Source organism: Orycteropus afer, unplaced genomic scaffold (genome assembly GCF_000298275.1).
Source record: "Orycteropus afer afer isolate SDZICR_OR568_19922 unplaced genomic scaffold, OryAfe1.0 scaffold00136, whole genome shotgun sequence".
Classification (NCBI taxonomy): Eukaryota; Metazoa; Chordata; class Mammalia; order Tubulidentata; family Orycteropodidae; genus Orycteropus; species Orycteropus afer.
In genome coordinates this window covers 484,124-493,430 of record NW_006921723.1, presented here as the reverse complement: position 1 = coordinate 493,430, position 9,307 = coordinate 484,124, and the positions used below count along the sequence as shown (strand labels likewise).

At 40.2% G+C, this 9,307-nt stretch overlaps 1 protein-coding gene across 1 annotated transcript in view; it reads left to right on the top strand.

The window, feature by feature from the left end:
• The window catches only part of EPS15L1 (epidermal growth factor receptor pathway substrate 15 like 1), a 144,680-nt gene that overhangs the window by 80,092 nt on the left and 55,281 nt on the right, over positions 1-9,307 (top strand). The gene's annotated exons all lie outside the window — the stretch shown is intronic.

Genomic DNA, 9,307 nt, shown 5'->3' with positions numbered 1-9,307 from the left:
GGCCCTGGGACCCATCCCCCTCCAGAGACGAACTTTTCAGATTGAATTTGCCGGCTTCAATACGTTTGTGAGCCATTTATCTAAGATAAATCTCTCTCTCTCTCTCTCTCTCTCTCTCTCTAAATATATATATATATACTTTGCTGGTTTTTGTGTTTCTCTAGAGAACCCCATCCAACACACCATTCTACAGTGAAGTGGGGCCACATGGCACTGCACAGCCTGACTCATTACAGCAGTGCAGCTCCAAAATGCAAACATTTAACTCAGGGAGGTTTGGTCAAGGTCTTTAAAAAATCATATGTGTACATTTCACGGGTTGGTATTTCACAGAGACAGGGACAGAGCACAAATGTTGTTGTTGCTGTTCCGACTCATGCGAACTTTATGTACGAGAGAGTGTAACGTTGCCTGGTCCTGCACTATATTCACAACTGTAGGCTATTGTGTCAGTCCATCTCATTCAGTGTTTTCTTAATTTCTCTGATGCTCTACTGTACCAACCATGATGACCTTCTCCAGTGACTGGTCCTTCCTGATAACACATCCAAAGTACATGAGACAAAGTCTCACCATCCTTGTTTCTATTTCTAAGCAGCATTCTGTCTATACTTCTAAGACAGTTTTGATCCTTTTTCTGCCAGTCCATGGTGTGTTAAGTATTCTTCACCAACACCCGTTGAAATATATCAGTTCTTCTTCAGTTTTCCTTATTCATTGTCTAACAGTCCCATGTCCCTAATTGCATAGGAGGCAATTAAAAAGACTGTGGCTGGGGACATGTGCACTTTAGTCATCAAAGTGACATCTTTGCTAATTTTTAACACTTGAAAGAGCCTTTGGAGCAGATTTACAAGAATAAAGGAGAAAAGAGAAGGAAGGGACAGCGGAGAAAGATGACTCCAGGCTTCTGAGGAGCAGGATCACACCTCTGAGCCCCTGCCCTGCCTCAGTGTCCTCAAGTACCCTGTCATTATGATGTTTGGGCCTGCCTTCACCCTGTCACCCCCTACACCCCACCCCTCCTGGCCTTGTGAGAAACTGGTTGTAAGATGTGTTTGCTTTCTTGTTGTCCTTTTAAGGGAGAGGAACAGGGAGGCATCTGTGGGTGCTGAGCCCTCATGGCCTGAGTCGCAGAGCCTGGTTGTGTCTATGTGCTGATGAGAGGTCAGCCCGCACCTGCCAGTGGCCCCTTGGTGGACTCGGCACTCTGCTGAGTGGGCCTTGGGTCGTCCTGGCCCATTTGGCTGCTCTCCTGCGCCCCTGGCACATTCTAGTCAACAGAAAGTGTAATCCCCCTCAATGCCAGCACCCCACATCTGGTGCAGCTGCCCCTTCTGAGCCCTGATTCTACTTGGTCTTCCTCTTGCATCTCTGGCCTAATGTGCCAAAGGGTGACTCCCAAGGTGTGGTCCCTGAAGAAAGGTTGGGGCAGGGCAGGTGGGCATCAGAATTTGGCCTCCAGCATCATTCAGAGACAGTTCTGTCTGATGAGAGCAAAGGAATCAAGGCCTGGAGGCTTTGTCTTCAGAGCAGGGAAGGGGCTTGCTCCCCTGGGTGGCCTCATCTCCTTGGATGGCTTCAACCTGCTGTATGTACCCAGCCAGGCCACCTGCGAGCTGGCCCAACACCCTGTCCTCATTCCCCTGTCACTTGTTAGCTGTCATCAAGTCTGCTCCAACTCATGGTGGCCCCAAGCAGAACAGAACAGGACATCTTCACGATCGTTGGTCTGCTAGAGTCCATTGTTGCAGCTACTGTGTATTTTGAGAGCCTTTCAACCAAGGGGGGCTCATCTTTCAGCACTGCTGTTTGTTTTTGTTAGGTGCCATTGACTCAGCTCTGACTCATAGTGAGCCTGTGTACCACAGGAGAAAATGCTGCCTGGTCCTGCGCTAGCCTTGCAATCCCTACTGTGCCTGAGCCCATCATTGCAGCCACTGGGTCAGTCTTATCTCGTCGAGGGCCTTCCCCTTTTTTGCTGACCCTTCGCTTTACCAAGTATGATGTCCTTCTCCAGGAAGTGGTCCCCTTCTGATAACATGACCAAAGTAGGTGAGATGAAGTCTGGCCATTCTCCCTTCCAAGGAGCATTCTGGCTACACTTCTTCCAGGGTAGATTTGTTAGTTCTTTTGGCAGTCAATAGTGCTTTCAGTATTCTTCTTCAATACCATAACTCAAAAGTATCAACTCTTCTTCGGTCTTCCTTGTTAATTGTCCAGCTCTCACATGCATATGAGACAATCGAAAATGTCATGGCTTGGGTTAGGCGAATCTTAGTCTTCAAGGAGACATCTTTTCTCTTCAGCACTTCAAAGAGGTCTTTTGCAGCAGATTCGCCCAGTGTGATATGTTGTCTGATGTCTTGACTGCTGCTTCCATTGGTGTTGATTGTGGAACCAAGTCATATGAAATCTTTAACAACTACAATCTTTTCTCCATTTATTGTGATGCTGGTTATTGATCCATTTGTGAGGATTTTCGTTTTCTTTATGTTGAGATGTAATCTATACTGCAGACTTTAGTCTTTTATCTTCATCAGTAAGTGCTTCAAGTCATCCTCACTTTCAGCAAGCAAAGAAATACTGTTCTTCATATTATCCTGATACTATTCTTTTAATTTCTGTTTGTTCTGTTGTGATGCCACCCAGTTCTTTTCTTATTCATGCTATTTGTATTCTCTCCCTCTTTTCCTTTGTTAAATTCGCCAGTGGTTTTTCAATTTTATTAATCTTTTAAAAAAAACAACTTCCAGTCTCGTTGATTTTTTTCTACTGTCTTTCTATTTTCACTTTCATTTATTTCTGCTCGGATTTTTATTATTTCTTCTCATCTGGTGATTGTAGGCTTTTTTTTTTCCCTGCTCTTTTTCTGATTTTTGGAGATGTTGAGTTAGAGTGTTGATTTTGGCTCTTTCTTCTTTTTTGATATGTGCATTTATTGCTATAAATTGCCTCCTAATCACTGCTTTTGCTGTGTCCCGAAGATTTTGGTATGTTGTCATTCTCATTTGATTTAAGGAATTTTTTAATTTCACTTTTTATTTCTTCTATTGCCCAGTCATTTTCAAGGATTGTGTTACTCAGTTTCCATGTATTTGCTCTTTTTCGGTTAATCTTCCTATTGTTGGTTTCTAATTGTATAGCATTGTGATCTGAGAAGATGCTTTGCAGCATTTCAGTGCTTTTAGATTTATAAAGGCTTGCTTTGTGGCCTAACATGTGGTCTATCCTGGAGAATGTTCCATGTGCACTAGAAAAGAATGTTTATTGTGCTGTTGTTGGGTGAAGTGCTCTGTAGATGTCTATAAGGTCAAGTTGGTGGATTGTATTATTTAGTTCTTCTGTATCTTTGTTGTTTCTTTCCAGTTATTCTATCTTTGATTGAAAATAGTATATTAAAGTCTCCTACTATGACTGTGGAGTCATCTGTTTGCCTTTTCAATTCTGTTAAAGTCTGATTTATGTATTTTGGGGCTCTTTCATTGGGTGAGAAGCTCTGGTAGTTTAATACCTAAGGCATTTGACTGCTAACCAGATGGCTGGAGGTTCAAGCCCACCAGCCAGTCCTCAGAAGGAAGATGGGGCAATCAACTTCCGTAGTGATACTGCCTTAGAAACCCAAGGAGGGGTCACTATGAGTCAGATCCAACTCGATGGCAGTGAGTTTCGTTTGGTTTGGTTCATTGGGTGAATGGATATTTATTATGGTTGAGTCCTCTTGTTCAATTAATCCTTTAATCATTAGATAATGTCCTTCCTTGTCTTTTATGGTGGTTTTTGTCTTAAAGTCAATTTTATCAGAAATTAATATTGCCACTCCTTCTCTTTTATGATTGCCATTTGCTTGATATATCTTTTTCCAACCTTTGATTTTTAGTCTATTTGTGTCTTTGTCTCTTGTAGACAGCGTAATGATGATTGGGTTATATTTTCTTATTCAGTGTGCAACTCTCTGTCTCTTGAGTGGTGCATTTAATCCATTGACATTCAGTGTAATTATCAGCAAGTATGAATTTGTTGCTGTCATTTTGTTATGTATTTTTTTGTGGTGTTACTGATTTGTTTGTTCAATATAATTTTCTGTGTTGAGTTCATTTTGTTTATGAATCATGTTATCACCTCCTTCGTAGCTGTTGTTTTAGTATTTGCTAAATATTTGTGCTTGTCCTCTTTTTATTTTGATGTGAATGTTTATCATTTTTCTTTGAGGTTACCCTGCGATTTATAATTTTCTTCCCAAGTTTAGAACAGTCCATTCTATCTTGCAACTCTCTTGACTTTGTCACCATTTAGAAGTCATGAAACTACGCAGTTTTTTCCCTCTTTTTGGTTGGTAGTTGTCCTCATTTGCCAATTGATGTCTTTGGTTTCCTGTTTACAATCTTGCAGGCTTATTTACTTTGGATACTTTCATAGCTTGGTTGGTTTCTGGGTTATGTCATCATGTGTGTTAATAGTCAGTTGTTGTTTGCTGTTGTTGGTTTTCTGTCCAAAGGACTCCCTTTAGCATCTCTTGTAAGGTTGGTCTGATTTTAACCTTTAATTCTTTTAATTCCTTTAATTTCTGTTTACCTGGAAATATCCTAATTTCACCATCATATTTGAGGGACAGTTTTACTGGGTATGTAGTTCTTGTTGGAAACTTTTTTCTTTCAGGATTTTATATATACCATCTTTATATATACCAGGTCTTCTTGCCTGCATGGTTTCTGCTGAGAAATCAGAGCTTAGTCTTAATGATTGCCATTTGTGGGTAACTCTTTTTCTTGTGCTACTTTTAGGATTCTTTCCTTGTCTTTAGTTTTTGGTGAATTTGGTGATGATATGTCTTGTGGTTTTCTGTTGAAGTCTATCCTGTTTGGGGTTCATTGGACTTCTTGAATGGAAATATTCTCATCTTTCATCAAATCAGGGAAATTCTCTTCCAGCAAATCTTTGACAGTTTTCTCTGTGGTTTTATTGGTCTCTTCTTGTTCTGGAATTCTGATTACATGTAGGTTATTCCTTTTGATGGTATACCACATGAACCTTAGGCTTTCTTCATTTTGTTTTGACCTTTTTTCTGATTGATCCCTTTCCAAAGAAGTATTCAGATACTTGTCTTCAATCTCATTAATTCTGTCTTCCATTGAATTAATTCTACTCCTTTGCCTGTTCAATGCATTACCTATTTCTGACAATTTAGTATTAATCTTATGGATTTCTATCTGTAGATTTTGTATCATTTCTAATTTTTCATTAATTTTGTCATTTAGTTCTTGTATTGCCTTCCAAAATTGTTCTAGGGTTTTCTCTGTGTTTTTCTCAATTTTGTCAGTGTTTTCCGTGATCTGCCTCTTAATCCATTGAAGGTATCTAAATATAATTCTTTTGAATTCCTTATCAGGGTGTTCCAATGCTGCTTTTTCCTCAGGGATGTGTTCTGGGTCTGTATCCTGGTCCCTTGTTTCTACTGCTTTATCTTGCTTCTTTGTGTAGACTGTAATCATCTTTTGTGTCCAAGACATTGTCACGTTTTTGTGTTTATATTTAATTGGTGATCGTATGTTGGAGTGATTGGCCCAAGATTTTAGTTTTCTTTGTTTTGTTTGGATGTATCTGAGTAAGCAGGGTACTGTGCTCCTCTATTTGCTATTGGCAGCACTTACGCATTAATCACCTGTTTCTTTTCCAGTCGTCAGCCTCCTTTATGTCCATGCTGTCTTTGGCAAGCAGAGCCTATTCTTGGGTCCCTGGAATCTGAATGAGAATACTGTCACTTTAAATATCCAAAGTGGCTACTGCTTGTATTCAAAATATTCAAAATGGCCGCACGCTGCCGCCACTTGTATACATTCAAAATGGCTGCACCCTCCAGACACCTGAAAGTCTACAGCTCACTTTGTCTCCTTTTTTGCTATTCCCCTTTTCAGTCATCAGCTACCCATTCAGTAGTTCATGCAGACCTTGGTAAGCAGGGATGATTTTTAGGTTAATTTCAGATCCTAACACCACTTGGAAATATTCAGGCTGTCTGTGCCTTCAGGACAGGTGACAGTCCACAGCTCCATTAGTCTCCTTGCTCACTGTTTTCGTTCAGGTTCTTCGACTAGTTGGTGTTTAATCCACTTCTGTATCCATCCTTTGAAAGCTCAGGGCTCCAGGATTGTTTTTTGTATCTGTGTCAATTGGTTTCTCTTTTCTTTGTTGAAGAGGGTCTGTGTAGCTTTTCTGCCTATTCCACCGTCTTCAACATCTGATTTCTTGACCGCTGCTTTTATTGCTGTTGATTGTGGAGCCAAGTAATATGAAATCTTTGACAACTTCAATCTTTTCTCCATTTATCCTGATGCTGCTTAATGGTCCAGTTGTGAGGATTTTCGTTTTCTTTATGTTGAGGTGTAATCCATACTGCAGACTGTAGTCTTTAATCTTCATCAGTAAGTGCTTCAAGTCATCTTCACTTTCAGCAAGCAAGATTGTGTCGTCTGCATATCGTAGGTCATTAATGAGTCTTCCTCCAATCCTGATGTCTAGTTCTTTTTCATGTAGTCCAGTTTCTCGGATTATTTGCTCAGCATATAGATTGAATAAGTACAGTGAAAGAATTCAACCCTGACGCAATCTCTTCTTGATTTTAAACCATGCAGTATCCCCTTGTTCTGTTTGAATGACAGCCTCCTGTTCTGTTTACAGGTTCCTCATGAGCACAAGTGTTCCCAAATTCCCATTTTTCTCAGTGTTATCCATAATTTATTATGATTCACACAGTCGAATGTTTTTGCATAATCAATGAAACACAAGTAAACATCTTTTTGATATTCTTCACTTTCAGCCAAGATCCATCTGACATCAGCAGTGATATCCTACATCTCATGTCTTCTTCTGAATCCAGTTTGCATTTCTGAAGTTCTTGAATAATTTTCAGCAAAATTTTACTTGCATGTGATATTAATGATACTGTTTGATAATTTCCATATTGTGAGATCACCTTTCTTTGGAATGGGTACAAATATGGATCTGTTCCTGTCAGTTGGCCAGGTAGCTGTCTTCCAAATTTCTTGGCATAGATGAGTGAGTGCCTGCAGCATGGCATCTGTTTGAAACATCTCAATGGATATTCCATCAATCCCCGGAGTCTTGTTTTTCACCACTTCCTTCAGTGCAGCTTCTACTTCCTTCTTCACTACCATTGGTTTTTAATCATATGCCACCTCCTAAAATAGATGAACACTGACCAATTCTTTTTGATACTGTGACTCTCTGTAGTCCTTCCATCTTCTTTTGATGTTTCCTGCATCATTCCATATTTTGCCCATAGAATCTTTCAGTATTGCAACTTGAGGCTTGAACTTTTTCTTTATTTCTTTCAGCTTGAGAAATGCCAAGTGTGTTCTTCCCTTTTGGTTTTCTAATTCTAGGTCTTTGCACATTTCATTATAATAACTGACTTTGTCTTTTCAAGCTGCTCTTTGAAATCTTTTGTTCAGCTCTTTTATCTTATAATTTCTTCCATTAGCTTTAGCTACTCTGTGTTCAAGAACAAGTTTCTGAATCTCTTCTGACATCCATTTTGGTTTCTCTTTCCTCTCCTGTCTTTTTAATGACCTTTTGCTTTCTTCATGGATGATGTTCTTGATGTCATTCCAGAATGCATCTGTTTTTCAGTCGTTGGTGTTTAATGTATCTAGTCTGTTCTTTAGACAGCCTCTAAATTTAGATAGGATATAAGCAAGGTCATATTTTGGCTCTTGTGGACTTGTTTTAATTGTCTTCAATTTTAACTTGAACTTGTAAATGAGCAGTTGATGATCTGTTCCACAGTCAGCTTTTGGCCTTATTTTGGCTGAAGATACTGAGCTTCTTTCCACAGATGTAGTTGATTGGATTCCTGTTTATTCCATCTGGTGAAGTCCATGTGTATAGCCACTGTTTATATTGTTGAAAAAAAGTATTTGCAATGAATAAGTTGTTGGCCTTGCAAAATTCTATCATGTGATCTCCGGCATCATTTCTATCACCGAGACCATATTTTCCAACTACTGGTGATTCTTCTTTGTTTCCAACTTTTGAATTCCAATCACCAGTAATAATCAACACATTTTAATTGTATGTTTGGTCAATTTCAGACTGCAGAAGTTGGTAAAAATCTTCAATTTCTTCATCTTTGGCTTTCGTGGTTGGTACATAAATTTGAATAATAATAGTATTAACTGGTCTTACTTGTAGGCGTATGGATATTATACTGTCTGACAGCATTGACTTCAGGATAGATCTTTGTGATGATGAATGTGACACCATTTCTTTTCTATTTGTCATTCCTGGCTTAGTAGACCATATGATTATCTGATTCAGTATGGCCAAAACCAGTCCATTTCAGGTCACTAAGCCTAAGATAGTGATCTTTATGCATTCCATTTCATTTTTGACAACTTCCAGTTTTCCTGGATTCACACTTGTACATTCCATGTTCTGATTATTAATGGATGTTCACAACTGTTTCTTCCCATTATGAGTTGTGCCACATCAGCATACGGAGGTCCTGCAAACTTTGTTCCATCCACATCATTAAGGTCAACTCTACTCTGAGGAGACAGCTCTTCCCCAATCAGATTTTGAGTCCCTTCTAACCTGAGGAGTTCATCTTTTGACACTATATCAGATTGTGTTTCACAGCTATTCATAAAGTTTTCCAGTAATATATTTGACAGTGTTTCATTGCTATTCATAAGGTTTTCACCGGCCAGTTCTTTGAGAATGGATAGCCCTTTCCTACTTCTGAGTCTGTCTTAGTCTGAAAGCTTTGCTGAAACCTGTGCAGCATGAGTGACCCTGCTAGTATTTGAAATACTGGTGGCATAGCCTCTAGCCTCACAGCAACACACTAGCCACCACCGTATGACGGACTGACAGCACTGTAATGGACAATATTCCTTTTCCCCAAGACTTCACTCAAATCCATCCCCTCTCCCCTGGACCCCCTGGCCTCTTGTCTGCTTTGTTTGCCCCAGGCCTGTTATCTCAGCTCCGGTGTGTGTATGAGACAGTAGCACACTGCATAGTTGGGAGTCACAGCACATGGCACATTGTCCCTGCGAGGCCTTTCAGAAACATAGGCATCTGTGCAGTGTCCTCGCCATGGCTGTGGTGCGGCATCTGAGGGCCCTCCTTCCCCACAGACATGGCTTTGCATGAGTATAGCATCCTGTCCCACCTTGGTCCACGTGGTTCCCCATGCTGAACCCCTTGCCTCCAGCTCCTCACCTACCTGGCACTGCCTGCTCTGCAATCTAGTCTTAATACAGTTCCACAGAGGTGTCTCAGC